The sequence below is a fragment of the Pleurodeles waltl genome, chromosome 4_1, assembly GCF_031143425.1.
Source record: "Pleurodeles waltl isolate 20211129_DDA chromosome 4_1, aPleWal1.hap1.20221129, whole genome shotgun sequence".
Lineage (NCBI taxonomy): Eukaryota > Metazoa > Chordata > Amphibia > Caudata > Salamandridae > Pleurodeles > Pleurodeles waltl.
The window spans coordinates 23989854-24003113 of NC_090442.1; the positions used below are offsets into that span (position 1 = coordinate 23989854).

General features: G+C 48.6%; 1 long non-coding RNA gene across 1 annotated transcript; it reads right to left on the minus strand.

Annotated features, from left to right (window-relative positions):
• Positions 1-1983: 1983 nt before the first annotated feature.
• LOC138288417 (uncharacterized) lies at positions 1984-4392 on the minus strand. Its single transcript, XR_011202389.1, has 3 exons — positions 4314-4392; positions 3655-3874; positions 1984-2168 (listed from the first exon to the last, which is right to left on the minus strand). It is a non-coding gene; the product is annotated as an uncharacterized lncRNA (long non-coding RNA).
• Positions 4393-13260: the final 8868 nt, after the last annotated feature.

Genomic DNA, 13260 nt, shown 5'->3' on the forward strand with positions numbered 1-13260 from the left:
TGTATGCATGTGTGTGTGTGTGTGTGTGAAGGGGTCGTGAATGGAAGGGAGGGTGGGGGGCGTAGGAGAGGTAGGGTTGGGTGGGGGGAGGACATCTGTAGGGGGAGAGGGGGAGACCCCTATCCTTCCCTGTCACTGTTAGTGCCTACCGCCATGGTTTTCGTGGCCGTAAAAAAACCACGAAAACCATGGCGGTAAGCTGGGTCATGATACCGCCGGCGGTACAGTCACAGCCGCCAGGCTGGAGATGAAGGTCGGAGCGGCACATTGTCGGATTGGCTGAAGCCAATCCACTAATGACATAGGGGGTCATTACGACTTTGGCGGGCGGCAAGCGGTAACCGCTGTGCGGCTGCCAATGCAGCCGCACTCCCGCGGCCCCCATTAAGACATTCCCGCTGGGCCGGTGGGCGCAAACCAAGTTTGCGCCCGCCGGCCCAGCTGGAATGCGGCTGCAACATAGGAACCGGCTCCTAATGGAGCCGGCGGTGTTGCGGCCGTGCGACGTGTGCAGTTGCACCCGTCTCGCTTTTCACTGTCTGCTATGCCCCACAACTCCCCGTACCGCCAGCCTTTTCCTGGCGGTTCAGACCGCCAGAAAAAGGCTGGCGGTCGGGGAGTCGTAATCCCCTGGGCAGCGCTGCTGGCGGATTACATCCGCCGGGGCCATTGTGGCGGTAAACCGGCGGCCCCGGCGGTGCGACCGCGGCGCAACCGCCGCGGTCATAATACGCCGGGAGGCACTGCCAGCCTGTTGGCGGTGCTCCCGTTGTTTTGGCCCTGCGGTAGTAATACCGCCAGGGTCATAATGACCACCATAATGTGGCAGTGATTACCGCCAGCCTGTTGGCGGTAATACCACCACCATACCGCCGACCGCTGGGGCCTTAATGACCCCCACTGTGTGATAACCAGGCCTAGAACAAGCCTTCTTTCCAGAAGAGCGATGGATCATTAGTGGAAGTCACTGACCCACACACTGTGTGATAACCAGGCCTAGAGAAGGCTTCTCTTCAGAAGAGTGAGGGATCATTAATGGAAGTCACTGACCCACACACTGTGTGATAACCAGGCCTTGGTCAAAGCAAACAAAATCCATTTACATGTTTCAGGGTATAGATTGGTGTATTGTAGTGGGCAGATGGCTAATGAAGTCCAAGTTTGAAATGTTTGTTAAACATAGGAAATGAGGAAAAGGAGACTGATAATATGATATAGCTAGAACCAATCATGATATTATAAAATGTACAAAATAATTATTAGAATTTACATGTTGATAAGAAATGTATGTTGATTTGTAATGCAATAAATAATGTATTTGAATTCATGGTATTTGGCTGGTGATTGCATAGAAAGAGATGGTAAATGAGATTGCCCCCCTAAACTTTCAAGATAATATGTGCTGTCAGAAGGATTCCAGTCTCAATAGCATGAATGCTCTGGAACAGGCGAGTTTAGAAGTGCCCTGGATGTTTGTTTCTGTACGCCTGAAGTCTGTATTTTGATCGGGCTGGGGCCTGACACGGATGGTATTAAGAAGGGGTCGAGTCTCAGTAGCGTGACTTCTGTCAGCAAGCATTCTGTTATAGGTTACATTAGAGGGGTCCACTTTCAATAGCGTGAAGGCTCAAAGAAGGACCCCCTCTTTGGATGTTTCTAGGATTTACAACAGGTTCTTTGCTTGAGATGGTACTCACTCTCCTTCTGGGATGATGGAGGGAGAAGTGCTATGAAGCAGCACAGTCACTTTTATTTAATGTATGAAGATCAAAGATGGGTGTTCCAGAGGGACTGGTGAAAGTTACCAAACCACAGTGACTTGAGTCTGAACGCCTGTGAGTAGGTTGTTGTGAAGTTATTTTAACATTTACACGGGCAGGGTATTTAGCCCTGGGCTGAAGGTCTGTGCCCTTTCACCTATTTACATTTGATTCCTTTTATTATTTTAGCAAAGCTTCATTTTAGTGGAAATGTGTTTATTCTTTATATCCGTTGTCCTTCCATGCAGAATCTGTTATTCATTTCTTTGTATGATATTTTCATCCTGTGCTCAACCCAAGGCTGTGCACAATATTTACCAGGTATTGACGATCCAGAGTCTACATTGTTACTATGACGGGAGTTCAATGACAGGTAACGTTCCGGACCTGGTTCACATCCCCTAGAACCTGCAAAAAACTAATGCTGGTATTTGGTTTTACTCTTGTTTTGGGATGTTCATTCACTCATTTTTAGCCACTCAATACCTGACTTATGTTGTAAAGCTTGGAAATGCCTATTTCTGTCCTGACATGCATCTTGTTCATGATCCTTACAAATACCACCTGCTGCGCACTGTCAGAGAGCGAGTCACAAGTACCAACAAGGGCGACATTCAAGTGCCAATCCCACTCTTTACTACTAACACATAGTTGAGTTCTTTAAATCATTCTGCTACAAGAGGCTTAATTTCAAATGTTATGTTATGTTTTTTAAGGTTCTTATATAGTGCTACTTTGTCTACTGGGTGTTAGGGTGTGTTACACCTATAACAACAGTACCTGAGATGGATGTGGGTTGGAGGAGCCCAGTACAAAGAGTTACTCATAACGCTGCGAGTACAATGGGTGGGTGAAGGATGAAGCTTTGGTTATTAAGGGTTGGGTTTTTGTCTAAATGTCTTGCAAAGATTACATCCAAAATGTGGCTCTGTTTCGGTCTCAAACTAACTGAGCATCTTAGGTTTTTTCATCATATGGGAGGTTGTTCATCAAACCCTCTATAAGAACATACAGGGCTAATATTCTAGCCAAGGCAATCTATGGAGCCACTCCACTAGCATAATGAAGTGAACCTGCTTGAGTTGTTGTCATATGTAACAAATAAAAGAGAATTCTGTGGCTTCCTCTGGTGGCTACTAATTCCATAGCTCTATGGTAGCTTACCTTTAAATTTGTAAGCAACTACATTATACTTAAAAGCCCTCCTATACTAGGCTAAGATATGGGAAAGTAAGTAACCTGTACTGATGTATGTCTTTATTATCTGAAGGACCGTGGTAAGTTTCTGTGGTGAAAGGTGACTGAATTTGTTTGACAATCTTTGTTGTCACTGGGTATAGGTGATTGGTACAGGGATCCGGGACATCTCACAGTTTAATCTGCTAGAATATGGGGATGTTACTCGTTTGCCCTTGGTGAGGGAGTTACCAAAGACTTTAAGGGCCAGAGCACCTGGTGGCTGAGAGGAGGTGGGGCCACCCAACACACCATCACGTGGCCTCTTAAAGAGCACAGATAGCCCACAGCGTAGGATGCTGCTCATTTGCCCTTGGTGAGGGCGGATTTCAAATATTTCAAGGGCCAGAATTCCTGCCAGCTGAGAGGAAATGGGGCCACCCAGCATACTGCCACCTAGGAGCTTACAATCAGCAGAGATAGCTTGGGAGGCAGCCAGATGCATGCCCGGGCCAAAAATGGGACCTTCTGCACCTGTCAGAGCCCGGAGAAGGCTAAGCTGGGTCCGCTATATTTCCTTCTTACCCTAGAAATTGTGCAGTTAGAAGTAGGACCAGCCCATTACGCTCCCTAGGTATGGGGAAAAGAAAAGCCTCCAGCTGCAATAATAGCACTGATTATGGAGTTTGATAGAGACATCTAGCTGTAGATTCCTTACCTTAGAATTCTTCCCCAGGCGCCAGACTGGATCTGGAAATCCTTTCCAGAAGTACCTTTGCGCATCGGCAGAGGGCATTGTGCAACTCTGTCGTCCATCGGATGTGATGTTGAAAGTCCACATAATACTGTCACTGACATCAGTTCCTTATTTTCTGTGCTATAATGCGGATCTGGAGTTCCTCAGGTCCGATGTGTATCCAAAAACTCAAGTTCGCACACTGAAAAATAAATATATTAAAATATCTACCTTTTATTTTTATGTTTATTGTATTCTATTCAAGCTAGAAGTCCGCAATTCCTTTCGAGATCATGACAAGTCTGTAAGACAAGAACCATAAGTGTCCCATATCCAATAAGTAAATTCGAATTCCTACGTATTAATCAATCCGAAAGTGCAACCAACCTGTACTTATTAATCTCCAATGGAATAATTAAATCTTGGATAGGCATTTACATTCACAGAGTAACCTATATATGCCAAAAATTGGTCATATATCCAAAATATAAGGTATCTCGAACAAATCAAATAAGGGAAAAAATCAATATATAGTCCAAGTCAAAAGGTGAGCCTAATAAACTCTCTCCATATTATTTTAAGTGTCAAAAAGAGAGAACTAAAAGAATGCCATATCACTATGTCCCTAGTTGTTCAATTACCTTCATATCTCGTACAACATAGTCCCAACGAGTAGTTGACCCTTCAGTATCGGCATCAAATAACTGAGTGTTCCCAAAGCTCATCCTTTTATGGGAAATAAAAATGAAGGAGGGACACATCATTTTCATGTCAGATGGAGGTCTATAGCGGCGTTTCTAATGCGACCGCCATCTTAGAACTGTAAATGGGCATCCGATAAACATGCCGAAGTGAAGGAAAAAGAAAAATGGAAAAGGAAACACTTAGCCCTCGTAAGGGCCAGGTTGGATATATCTATTTTACTGTGACAGACCGAGTATTAGAGTGCTAACAGTACAATGTATTGTGCCACAAAACGCGCACATAGCTCGTCATAGCAATTGCGGGCGCCATCTTGTAAGGACCCACGATGTACTTGCAGATGCCAAGATGTTCTAGATGAATAAAGATACCCCTGCCCGTGCCACAAGGTCCCCCCGCCAGATCCCGACGATATATACACCAGAAAACAGCCACATCATCAAGCCATTTGGAAGAAAATAGTCTGCACACAAGATAGCACACCAATTACAGGCGCCATCTTGGAAAGATCATATCTATACTTTATGGGTACCAAAACGTTCCAAATCAAAGAATCAACCCTGCATGCACTGAGAGTTCCCCATTGACCAGCATTAGCCCCATGTTCCTTGAATAATATCCATATAGTCATATAGTTTAGGAGAGAGAATCGATGTATTTCTAACACATAGAAGTCCCAAGATACCATCTTAAAATGTACTAAGATATCACCCTTCATATGGGACGGCCATTTTGTACCAAGGATTGTCCAAACAAGGCACTAGTACGTGAAAATAGCAATCTAGCATAGTTAATAATTAGAGATATCTCAATATCCATTGTTGACATTATTGTCGAATCTTGTCTAGTATTGCTTTCTTGTGAGTCACCTACTTGGAATACAAACTATATACAGCAGAACATTAAAAGAAATACGTCTGCAGTCAATTTGTCAGTGAGAGAACTTGATACAGAGTGAACATAAACATACCAAAAGTTTCTCAAATATGTTGATATCTATTAGTATGTTTTTTATACATATCATATTCATTATATAATAATAACATAAAAATAGTCTACCTAGGAAGGAGGATTGGCTACCAAGAGAGGTAAGAGCCTATCAGAAGGAGCCTCTGACGTCACCTGCTGGCACTGGCCACTCAGAGCAGTCCAGTGTGCCACAAACACCTCTGTTTCCAAGATGACAGAGGTCTGGGACACACTGGAGGAGCTCTGGGCACCTTCCCTGGGAGGTGCAGGTCAGGGGAGTGGTCACTCCCCTTTCCTTTGTCCAGTTTCACGCGAGAGCAGGGCTGGGGGATCCCTAAACCGGTGTTGACTGGCTTATGCAGAGATGGGCACCATCTGTGCCCATCAAAGCATTTCCAGAGGCTGAGGGAGGGTACTCCTCCCCAGCCTTCACACCTATTACCAAAGGGAGAGGGTGTTACACCCTCTCTCAGAGAAAATCCTTTGTTCTGTCTTCCTGGGCATGGGGTGCCTGGACCCCAGGAGGGCAGAAACCTGTCTGAGGGGTTGGCAGCAGCTGCAGTGGAGACCCCGGAAAGGCAGTTTGGCAGTACCCGGGTTCTGTGCTAGATACCCAGGGGATCATGGAAATGTCCCCCCAATGCCAGAATGGCATTGGGTTGACAATTCTGTGATCTTAGACATGTTACATGGCCATGTTCGGAGTTACCATTGTGACGCTGTACATAGGTAGTGACCTACGTACAGTGCACACGTGTAATAGTGTCCCCACACTCACAAAGTCTGGGGAATTTGCCCTGAACGATGTGGGGGCACCTTGGCTATTGCCAGGGTGCCCACACACTAAGTAACTTTGCACCCAACCTTCACCAGGTGAAGGTTAGACATATAGGTGACTTATAAGTTACTTAAGTGCAGTGGTAAATGGCTGTGAAATAACGTGGACGTTATTTCACTCAGGCTGCACTGGCAGGCCTGTGTAAGAATTGTCAGAGCTCCCTATGGGTGGCAAAAGAAATGCTGCAGCCCATAGAGATCTCCTGGGTACCTCAGTACCATATACTAGGGAATTATATGGGTGTACCAGTATACCAATGTGAATTGGTTAATTTAGTCACTAGCCTGTTAGTGACAAATTTGGAAAGCAGAGAGAGCATAACCACTGAGGTTCTGTGAGGCAGTAAGGCATCACACAGGGAACACATACAGGGCACATACTTATGAGCACTGGGGCCCTGCCTGGCAGGGTCCCAGTGACACATAGACTAAAACAACATATAACAGTGAAATATGGGGGTAACATGCCAGGCAAGATGGTACTTTCCTACAGAGACTATGGCCCTCATTACAACCCTGGCGGTAAATGCCGCTTATCGCCGTGCAGAAGACCGCCAACATACCACTGCGGCCGTGGAATTCTGCTACAGCTATTACGACCCACAGCTCGGAATCCGCCATAATACAGACACCCACACAAGTCTGCCACACCAAAGGTCAGTGATAAACTGGTGATAACAAAACCCACACCGTCACGCCAACAGGAATACGCCCACACTATCACGACCCACGAATCAACGCGGCGCGCTTTCAACCGCGGTATTCCATTGGCAGTTCACACCGCCGTGCTCAAAATACACACACATTTACAAAACACAACCACATTGGACAAATCGAAATACACACACCTGACACACATACACACACCACACCCAATCCAATATAGAGCACACAACCACATCACCCACAAACCCTTACTACCAGAATTCTGAAACCACGCCAGAGAGACACCACCATAAACAACAGCAGCATCCACAGACACACAACACCATCACTTACACAACATTCACGCACCTCAAACAACACACAACACATCCCCTCACACATCACAACACACACCACCTTACACATCACCCACACCATATCATGGCACATCAAAAACACCCCAGGTTCTCTGAGGAGCTCAGGATCATGGTGGAGGAAATCGTCCGGGCAGAGCCACAGCTATTCTGATCACAGGTGCAGCACACCTCCATTGCAAGGAAGATGGAGCTATGGCGCAGAATTGTCAACAGGGTCAACGCAGTGGGACAGCATCCAAGAACTAGGGATGACATCAGAAAGAGGTGGAACGACCTACGGGGGAAGGTGCGTTCCGAGGTCTCCAGACACCAGATTGCTGTACAGAGGACTGGCGGTGGACCCCCACCTCCTCCCCCACAACTAACAACATGGAAGGAGCAAGTCTTGGCTATACTGCATCCTGAGGGACTTGCAGGAGTAGCAGGAGGCCTGGACTCTGGTAAGTCAACTCTTTACTACCTTGTCCCCCCCACCCTACCTGCATGCCATCACATACTCCCACCCTCACCCTCACCCCATCACTCCAACACCTCACATATGCCCCACTATCACAACCCACCCATCCCAATACCAAGCCCTGCATGCAACACCAAAGCATGGACACCCATCACCAAAGCATGTCCAGTACAGATACCCACACAGACCCCAAACCAAATATCACACAAGGACCAAGCCAAAAATGCAAGCACTGGAGTACAGGGTCACTCACCCATTGCACACAATGGCACACACAGATGCAATAATCATGCCTTTACACCCCTGCAGGGCCCCTACCCAACATCACCGGACAGGAGGTACCAGACATATCCAGTCCCCCCACAGAAGAGACCCACAGTGATTACAGCAGCTCTGCACAACTGGATCAAGATGACCAGCCCGGCCCATTAGGGTCCTAGGGACAGTCGGTTCCCCTGACACTGGCACAAGCCACCAAAGAGCCTCTCCCCTCAGGAAACAACACCAACAGCACCCACCCAGCGGGCCCATCCCTCTGTCGCCAGGATACGTCAATCAGCAGTGGGTCCACCACTACAGGGAACCCAGGCAAACCCACCAACCCAAGAAAATCAGAGACCTAGTGGCAGTGGGCACACAGCTCAGGGGACAGAGGCTCAGGAAAACAGGGAAGCTGGGAGGACTGCTGTGCGACAGGGGGAGGACAGGCCCAGGGAACCCACTCTACACGAGGCCCTCTCCAACATCATGGGAGCTTACCATCATTCCCAGGAGACGATGGCAACGGTACTGGCCAAGTTTCAGGAGACCCAGCGGCTGCAGGAGGAACACTATCTGGGGATCAGGGAGGACCTGAAGTCCATTAGCAACACCCTAGTCACCATTGCAGGGGTGCTGCAAGACCTTGTCAACACCAGGAGGGACACTGTGGCACAACAAGGGGCCCCTGACACTAGCCTGGACGATGAACAGCCCTCCACCTCCGCCGGCGCTAGTGGACAGGAGGCACCGCCACAGGAACACGACACCAGCACCCCACCCCCTGCAGATGGAGAAGCACCCCACAAACGGTCCCTGAGATCCAGGAACAAGACAAAGAACAATGCCAAGACCACCGCCAGGAAATGAGACCCTTCTGTCCAACTTTGTCACCCTGTCCATCCTTCAACTGCCATTGCTCCACTTCCTATGCCCCTTTGGACAATGCACCTGTGAAAAAAATAGACTGGACTCTGCCATGGACATTCCTCCACCATCCCCCTTGCCCATTTTACAACCCGCTCCACTTATTTGCACAGAAATAAACACACTTCAATCACAAAACAATCTGGAGTCAGTCTGTGCTTTCACAAACGTGTAATTGCAATAACCATTGAATATAGCAATGTCAATTTACTTGTGCACATACCGATGTAACACAGCTGTAGGCCTGGAGGAAATATAGCAGAGGGCACAAAGTGGGACCCACATCTGTGAAATGGAAAGGCAAAGTGACAAGTCAGGGTCCATACACTGAGTATGTACTTATGCTAGCTCCAATAATAGTATGAGATACGGGAGGCAGTGACATCTTCTTACCTGTGTCTCACTGGAAGTATTGCATGATAATGTTGTTTCTGTTGTCAATTTCCTCTTCTTCTGCCTCCTCTTCTTCACTGTCCACAGGCGCCATAGCTGCCACAAGACCACCATCTGGCACATCCTCCTGCAGAAAAGGCACCTGGTGTCACAAAGTCAGGTTGTGCAGCATACAGCAGGCCACGATGATCTGGCACACCTTCTTTGGTGAGTAGTAGAGAGAACCACCTGTCATATGGAGGCACCGGAATCTGCCTTCAGGAGGCCGAAGGTTCGTTCAATCACCCTCCTAGTTCACCCATGTGCCTCATTGTAACGTACCTCTGCCCTTGTCCTGGGATTCCTCACTGGGGTCAGTAGCCATGACAAGTTGGGGTAACCAGAGTCACCTGCAAATATGGAGGGACAACTGTTAGACACACACTAACCCTTAGGGACAACCCCATACCCAGACACCTATTCACACTGTATAGGGTCCTTGTCCTCACCTATTAGCCACACTCGGTGCCTCTGGAGTTGCCCCATCACATAAGGGATGCTGCTATTCCTCAAAATGTAAGCGTCATGCACTGAGACAGGAAACTTGGCATTCACATGGGAGATGTACTGGTCTGCCAAACACACCATCTGCACATTCATAGAATGGTAGCTCTTCTGGTTTCTGTACACCTGTTCACTCCTGCGTGGGGGTACCAATGACACACGTGTCCCATCAATGGCACCAATGATGTTGGGGGTATGTCCCAGGGCATAGAAGTCACCTTTCACTGTGGGCAAATCCTCCACCTGAGGGAACACGATGTAGCTATGCATGTGTTTTAGCAGGGCAGACAACACTCTGGACAACATGTTAGAGAACATTGGCTGGGATATCCCTGATGCAATGGCCACTGTTGTTTGAAAGGAACCACTTGCCAGGAAATAGAGTACTGACAGGACATGCACTAGAGGGGGTATCCCTGTGGGATGGCGGATAGCTGACATCAGGTCTGGCTCCAACTGGGCACACAGTTCCTGGATTGTTGCACAATCAAGTCTGTAGGTGACTATGATGTGTCTCTCTTCCATTGTCGACAGGTCCACCAGCGATCTGCACACCGGAGGATGCCGCCATCTCATCACCTGCCCCGGAAGACGTGCCCTATGGAGGAGAACAGCGAGCAGAGTCAGCCAACACTGAGGTATCACAAAATGTAATTTGCACACAGTTATTAATCCGCAATGTGCCTGTAACTGTGTGTATTCAAGGCCTACATTGGTGTGATGCAGTTATTATTAATGCTATGTGGCCCCCTGAAATGGCGACTGCCTGACCTGTAAGGTGGGACAAGGGGATATGAGGTAACTGCGCTGGCGTTGTACACCGTTGCGGTGGGCGGTCGAAGACCGTGGCGCAATTCTGCATTGGTTAACATTGGACCCTATGGGTCCGAGGAGCCAATGATGGTGTACGCCGGCGGTGATGGTACGCGCCGCCGCGGACATGACCGCCATTTTCTGTCTGTTCACTCACTTGATACCTGACCTTTAACAGGAGAGGACCTACACTGTAAGTGCTGCTGTGACCTGTGTCTGAAAGCGACGATGGCTCATGTGTCTGGGGAAAAGGCCCCTGCCTTCACTTCGGAGGAGTTGGAGAAACTAGTGGATGGGGTCCTCCCCATTACACACAACTGTACGGTCCTCCAGACAAACAGGTGAGTACACTGTGAGCATGCTGCATGGGCAATGTCTGTTTGGAGTGGTGTGGATGGAAGATACATGGGGGGGTGCTGAGGCCTGGATGTGAGGACGGTGAGTGTATGTGCGTCAGGGCAAGGGTGGGTACGGGGGCCAATGAGTATGACGCACCGGACGGGTAAAGAATTTCATTTCCCCGTACTATTCCTCTAGGTCAGCGCCCACCAGAAGAAGGTTATTTGGCGTGTCATTGCCAGGGACGTCCGGACCATGTTGGTCCACCACAGACAGAGCACCCACTGCCGTAAAAGATGGGAGGACCTGCACTGCTGGAGCAAGAAGACGGCGGAGGCCCAGCTGGGGATGGCCTCCCAACGTGGGAGGGGTGCCCGTCGCACCATGACCCCCCTGATGTTCCGGATCCTGGTGGTGGCGTATCCGGAGTTGGATGGGCGCTTGGGGGCATCACAGCAGCCACAAGGGGATGAGTACACTCTCATTCAGCTGACTCTGCACGCATTACGGGGTGTCTGGGTGGGGGAGGTGGGCAGTGGGTTCCCCTAGGCCAGGGCAATCTTGGTAGGCAAGGTCCCTTGTGAGGCAGGCTATGTGGCACCCCAACCCCACTAGTGGTTAGTGCCATCTGCACCAAGTCAGGCTCCTGTGACTTCCAGGTGTGCAGCAATCGGGCTTAGACCTTGTACCCCATGGGCATGTGATTACTCTAGGAACTATAAGTGCATGGCGTAGTGCAGAGGGCTGCTGTGTCTGTTGTGTCTGCCAACGGCAGTGGTGTTGCATGCACTGAACATGTCTTTCTCCTGTCTTCCGTCCCCCTTTTTGTGGTCTCCTTGTTCTTGTGTGCAATAGCATCAGCTACCTCAGTCCTTGGCAGGATGAAGCGTGGGCATGGAGCCCCCTTGTGGAGCAGTGGCGTTGTGCGTTCATCAGGCTGAGGTGCTCCCCCTCCCCTCCCCCTGAGGTGCCTGTATATTTTCTATCTGATGCCCCTCCAGTGTTCTCTCCGTTTGGAGTCAGGTATCATGTGTGGGCCTCGCCCATGCATTTTGGGCCCAGTGGTCCACGGCCAATGATTGGTGCACTATCCGGACTTGTGTAGTTGGTGTACATAATGGTATATATTGGATTTTGAATTTTGATAATGATATTTCACATGATTACATTCGTTCAAATAATTTCCTTTTGTCCTTGCGTTCTTCCAGGGGGTGGTGGGGGTGTATGTGTAATGTTGCAGCATGTATTTGTGTGTACAGTGTTGTGGGTGAGGGTGGAGGTGGGGTGTTGCGTGTGTGTGTCACTCTCTTTTCCCTCCCCCCTCCCCTGTGTTGTAGGTGCAGTAATCACCATGGTCGTCGCCGCTGTCGTTGGAGCTCCTGATAGAGGAGCAGGAAGACCATCATCGGCAGTATCTGCAATTCGGGCTCCATGGCGTCCTGGGTCCTCGTGGGGTGTGGAGAAGTGAGTGTTTTCCCTTCTGTGTACTGTTTCCGCCGTGTTTTTGTTCGCGTTGGTTCCGCCCCGGAAAAGGTGGTGGATAGGCCTGTTGTGATAGGGTGGGTGGTACACTGTCTTCCCCCTGTCTGTTGCTGGTGTCCGCCGCGCTGTTTGTATGTACCGCCGTGGCGGTCGGAGTGTTAAAGTGGCTGTCTATGTTGGCGGTTTCCGCCATGGTCGTAATCCCATTTTTTTCTGCGCCGGACTGTTTGCGGTATTACCGCCGCTTTAACACCGACCGCCAGGGTTGTAATGAGGGCCTATATGTGTTACTCATGTCTACACTTCAGTCCTGTAGACCCAAACACAGAAAACATTTGTACATACAGAGCGCTGCTTTACCTACTAATTATGAATCTTATTGCAACTTAGAACTCCTGTTGGGCTATCAAGGGCACCAAGCATGGTTTTGTGGACAACTACTTCATGTATTTCAGAAAATCAGAATGGCACCCTAAAGGAAATAAAAGGGCTTTGTGGTTTACTGTTCACCTAGTTCTCTATTGTTATTTTAGCATGTGGCCTTGATCTGTGCTGCCAGAAGGTCTTTAGAACCTATAGCTCGAACCATACTGTGGATAAATCCAGAAAACATATCAATATGAAGGAGGCATCATATATTAAGTGATCAGTCTGTAGCTTGGTATCTTAACTCTTGGATGGAGGTTGGTATCTTAGCTTCTTCCCTTACTCTGTATCTGTTTCCACCTGGGTTTCTGCGTGATAATTGCAACCTAAGCAGATACATACCAAGATCAGCCCTATGTCTATGGTATTCTGTGTGCGCACCCAGTTCAAGTTTGCCATCTTAAAACTACATTTTTTCTA